The following is a 6,000-nucleotide window of genomic DNA, read 5'->3' on the forward strand; positions in this document are numbered from 1 at the left end:
TTCAACAAAAGCTCGATGGCTACCACACTCGGCAATGTGCTCTGTCTGTCAGAAAAAAAATGGTGTGTCGTGTTCTCGGATCCCGGATGGGGATTATAAAACTGTTATGTAGCTCAAAAAATATGCAAATGGCGATGCACAACGTGCATGCCGATCGAAGGTGGGGCAACAATTGAGGCCACCTGGTCTCATGAAGAGCCTCGATTAACGATTAACGGCAGATGACGCAGACATGCACGTAATTGGAGACGGCCCCCTCCCAAAGTTTCCTTTTCTCCGATGTGCACTCCACGTCATGCTCATCCTCCTATGCTTGCTCAAACCGTTACGGCGCTATTTTCAGTGACGGAGGACAAATGATATCTGTTTTGATGCGAGAAGCAGGGGTTATCTGCTCGTCAGAAGAGGGGGTAGGCTGGTAGCACGAACGCTGATTCTGGGAGTTAGTCCGGCGGGCTCTAGAGAAAGGGAACATCTTGCGGAAGTATACCAGGAGAGAGGGGTTATGTGAGGCGCCGAGAGAGATGCCAGGAAGGCCTCGAGGGTGCGAAGAATCGATTGACGTGCAGGGTAGTAGAGAGGCGGTGGGGGAGGCCGTCGGGGAAATGAAAGGACTAGCCTGAGAAAAAGGAGAGCAGGAGGGGCTTGGAATGTAGGGACCTGGGGACGATGAGGGAGACGGTGACGTGGAAGAGGCGGATGATGAGATCGGAGCCGAGGGCCAGGACGGTGGGAAAGAGGTCAAGGCGAATCCGTCGTTATGCGCCCGTTGCCTCCGTTCTAAGCCACGTCGTTCTTGCTGGTGATGATAGAAGAGGCAGATGAATGAGATAACATTAAGGCAGCAGCCTCGATCGAATGGATTGGGCCCGCGCCGGTCGCACATTTCCACAGTAAGCAAATTTTTGGCCACAACCTTGAGCTGGGCGGCGAGTGCGGCGTGGCTGAATGCCCAAAGAAGGCCGACAAGGAACAGGAGGCAAGAAGACAGGGGCCGTTCAAGCATTGCTGGCGGCGCAGCAAGGAAAAAAAGCTGTGTGAACCCGCCCAGAAGACCAAGGACTCCCCTGTCGAAGCGAGAATGCGCAAGGAACGAGGGCAAGGCGAGGAAAAGGAGAAGGAAGAAGGCCATAGACAGGTGTATACACTGGAAAATGAGGAAGAGGAGGAAAGAGAGGTGGTTGCCTGTGCCTGGGTGAGCAGTGGAAGGGAGGCCCCACCGAGAATGGGTAGAGAGGGGAATTGTGAGTCGTAAGAAGGACTGCATAAGGCAAAATAGTCCTTCCATCACAAGCATCAAATCCGACGCATGATTCAACCCTACGCGCCGACAAATCTCAGTCCCAAGGCGCGCGTTTCCAGCCCTGCACCTCACCTATGCAATTGCCCACCCAGAAACAATGATGGTCCATGCGAGAAACGCAACGCCCGCAGTCCCCGCAATGCCTAGTACGCGGAGACGACGTGTGGACGTTGCAGCCCGCACAATATCGCTCTGATTCCTGCTCGGTTGCTGGGATACCGTCCCCGTTAGTCGTACCTCTTGAACTCGTCGGGGGCGTCACCGGAACCGTCGGACTGGATGCTGCATTGCACTTTCCTTCCTCCGTCGACTTAGCTTTATTCTCTGTTCCACATTCCTCTCCTTTCCCTCCGGTCACGGTATCAGTACGACAAGATGCTTCAGGAGGCCTCATCGACTGCTTTTCTGCTATTGGTTGTTCGATATTTGCATGCCATCTCTCCTGACTGCAGGCCAAATTCCCCGCCCCAGAGGGTGCGCGTGGCTTCGGTTCCCCTTTGATAAGTCCTTCCTCTAGCCATGAATCTGAGAAACCTGACGGCTGCTCATGCACGCCAGCATTGCCATGGCGCCTCTTTTCTTCGTTGTCTTTCGTGGTAGCTACCGCCGAATAAAGAAAATTGACGGCAAGATACCCAGGGTCAGAGAGCGTCACCACTGGATAGAAAATCATGGCCATGACCGCAGAAGTGTAAAATAAATCCAGCATATCCTCGACAAGGGCACGAAAGCGGGGATTTATGAGAAAGAAGACGTTCAAAACAATCATGCCTCCCCAATAACGAGCAATCAATACCCATGAGCGCCGCCGACGCTCCTGCATCCAGGTCTGAAGGTCCTCCTCCTTGCTAAGAATCACAGAGCGCCGTGGCGTCCGAACATGGTACCAGGGAGCCGACGACTTTTGGAACGAAGAGCCAAACGAAGTTGTAAAAGAACGGAAAATTCCAGTCGGCGCATCTGGCTCTGGGCCCAATGCTCTGCATAAGCTCCTAGAATAAATTTTGCCCGCGTAAAAGCCTACGTTGGGCCAGCACGCCTCACTATGGCTGCCAGCATTGTTCTCAGACGTCTCATTTTCTCTTGCAGGAGGGAAAGAACTAGTAATTAAGCGACCTATCAGGTTGAAGATGACCTCCATTTGCGTGGCGCACCATGTCCGTGTCGGAGCGCCGAGGCGTGGTGGTCGAGGTCGTCTGCGTCTGCTAGGGGAAACTGCTGGCGGAGGGATGTTTGGCACAGGCGCGAAGAAATTCATCCAGCAATGTTCTTCCCTGTGAGGATTGGAACAAGAGCGTATGTATCTGAGATGAAATCACGTGTGATAGAGAGATCGGAGCAGCGATTTATTCCGTTAGCGGGGCACCACAGTCAGGGAAAAGTCTCAAATCCATTCGACCACTGTACTCTATCTGCTTCCCAAACTCTTATCCGGTCTAAACATAGCTCTATCTGTCCAACGCTTCATGCACCCCACGTACACGACAGTAGAAAAGGATCTCTCTCATGAAAAGGCTTCCTTAAGAAAGGATTGGGCCGAACAAGCATGGGCCTGCGGCAGAATTTGAATTGGAATCAACTTAACGGGCAACGGACTTTTTTTGGCGTGACTAGGCCTTCGCGACCACCTGTCCTGCCATCGTGTTCTTTATTGTGCCAAGTATCTTGGACACGCAGAACGTCGAAATATGACTCAACTTGTCTTGAACGTACTACGCACGTATCATGAGACAGGTTCTTGACACTTTGGCCTATAGGTTGCTTCTTCCCTCTATTACGAGCCAGTCTTCGCTGTCACGTCACCAGAGCGCGTCAGCGAAAACCGATCAAAAAGCCAAATGGTAGTCCCTAAGCTTTTGCCCTATGCCGTCCACGAGCCTCCAACGGGCTTTGATTCCTTAACTGCCAAGGCGCATGGAATTATCCCGCTGAGTGCTCAACGTGCTTTTAGAGACAGGCATGCGCACTGGTTTGATCGAGCCGTCTCAGTGTCGGCGGTCGCTTTGGGCATGAGGCACCCGAAAGCACTTCTCCGATTTCTTTCCCTGCGTCGCACCGCTCAAACGTTCCACTACGGTCACGAGTCTCCTGATCACTTTGTGGAGCTGCATCGGTGTGGAAAGCCGGGAGCACCTCTCGTTGTCTTCATGCACGGCGGTGCATGGTTCAGCGGGCGGCCCTGGATGTACCGTCTCATAAGCACCGCTCTGAACCGACGAGGCATGGATGTGGGCATCGTCGGTTACGGTACTTACAAGACGCTGCCACCCATCCCGGGGACGAGACTACCAGATCCCGCCCTGGACGGCACGGCGGATCCCGCGGTCGTGTTAGGACACGTGGACCATCAGGTGAGAAGTGCTGCCCTGGAGCACGCATGCGTCGACACAAGGCTTCCACACAATGCAGGCGATGTCGTGACTCAAAACGCTTCTCGTCAAAACACATCAGGTGGACGACTTACAGCATTGCCTGGAGTTTTTAATGCTTGATCCCCGCAGTCCCTACAGCGCGGACCAAGTACCCATCTTTCTCAGCGGCCATTCATCCGGAGCGCACATATGCAGCCTTTTCCTCCTGCGCGAGGCGCTGGGAGCACCCGGCTACAACACTCTTCCCCGCCGCGTGCAAGGATTTGTGGGTTTAAGCGGCGTTTACGACGTGGCAGTACACCACGAATACGAAGCTCGAAGAGGGGTCCACGAGATCAGTGGAATGGGCGCCTGCAATGGCGGTCTCGCACGTTTTCACCGAAACTCGCCCACCACCTTGGCTGGAATGCTGACAGCAGAGCAGGCCGGAGCGCTTCCTCCTTTCTTGATTGTGCACGGTGTGGACGACGAAACGGTACCCTTCACGAACTCCCTCGTCTTCGCAAGCAACCTAGCCGGGCACGGCGGGCGGGTGAAGACAGCCTGGCTACCGGAGATGGACCATCAGGGCACCGTGGCAGCATTAATGATGCACACTGACAGTGAGGTGGAACGTCATATCTCGGCATTCATGGAATCGGCGGAAAAAGTAGGGATTGGCAACACGCTGAAGTCCAAATTGTGAAAATTTTATAGGAGTCCTATCACTGGTGAAGTTAATATGCAAATTATCATGGATTGGCCGCTTTCCAAGTTTTAAACATGCATCGTCTCTTGAAAAATCGTTGAGAAGTATCGCAAAAATGTGCCAATGTGTAGACGGTAATGGATAATGATAAAAACAAAACAGCAAAGCCTATGCGACAGAAGGGAATGGGGCTTTATTGTGATATCACAGTGAAAAACGAAATCAATTAGCGATGTTTGCACTCATTTTCTCAAGCTTGTCTTCATTTCTGAAATCTTTCTAAATTGTCGGTGCTATTCCCTGCGTGTAAGAGGTCTGCCAGGCATCTCGTGCGCGCTCCCGGCTTCTGACCTGAACAAGCGAAAAATTCCAAAATCCAAACTGCATAAGTCAAGCGCACATAAAATACTTTGCTGAACAGCAATAATTTGAAGTTCGCGCTCAATCAAAGTTCGTAAGACGGAAGAAAATGGGCGTGTTGCCTGATAATTCAACTTCCCTGGCTATTTTGGGGGGCCTGGGGCTTCGGAGTGCTGGCTGGATCCGGTTCCAGAAGATTCAAAAGACCGAGATCTTCGCAGAATCCGACCTCCCCCCTTGCCCGCCTCCGGCTTTGAATATTAAGATTGATTTTGCAGCAATGGAGTGGCTTCCGAAGATCACAATGAACTAAATTTGAATAGAATCTATGATTGGAGTAGAAACCTTACTTTTTAATCACGAATCTGTCCCGCAATGCTTGGACCGCATCAGGGAGAGGGGAGCATGGGCCAATATCCCGAACATTCGGCTGTTCATGCATCATCCAGCAACGTGCTCCGCTCCTCCAATTCCTATTCAATCAGTTTGGAAGAGCGTAGAGTGCAAGCGATGCTTTGCAGGACATGCTCGCTTTCTACCTTAGTATATTACTTCACTCACTATTGATTTTTACGTGTCACGACCTGTAGGCGCTGTTCGAGGAGCTTCGTTGCCTGCTTCCGCCCGTATTCTGCCCCATCACTTGCGGTGCTCGTCTGCTGAATCTGTCCTCTCACATCCTCCTTTCTGCGCCATCAACATGGGGGTGGCTCAGGTCGGTACAGGCACTCCGCAGAAGGCACTTTTCACCAAGAAAGAGTTTAATGAATCTCAATACAGACAGCTGTCTCACTTACTCTTCCCTTTCATGTACGCCAGGCCAAATTGATCCCACCCAAAGTTCGTCGTGCCTTTGCCCCCAAGAAGAGCAAGCCTTCGCCCCCCGCCAAAGTTGCTGTTCCTCAGCCTCCAGTCATTCAGAAAAGGGAAAAAAGTATCGTGGACGAAGACTTCGAGGATCTGCCCGCCAACATAGCCTTCAACGACATATATGAGTTGGAGGAGAAGTTAGGCAGCGGGACGTATGCAACCGTTTATAAGTGTCGGCGTCGGGGAAGTCAACTCAGACGCGCCGTAAAAGTGTTGCACTTGCAAAAAATCTCGCGGCAGGAGCGCTTGCTGATTGAAGAAGAGATCAGCATCCTGAAATCTCTTAACCATGATGGCATCGTACGCTTGCATCACGTTTTCCGCAATCCCCGGCGTATCTATATCGTCCAAGAATTGTGTGCTGGTGGCGAGCTGTTTGACTCTATCGTGGAGCGTTCCAGGTACAG

Source organism: Nannochloropsis gaditana (assembly GCF_000240725.1).
Source record: "Nannochloropsis gaditana CCMP526 unplaced genomic scaffold scaffold292, whole genome shotgun sequence".
Lineage (NCBI taxonomy): Eukaryota > Eustigmatophyceae > Eustigmatales > Monodopsidaceae > Microchloropsis > Microchloropsis gaditana.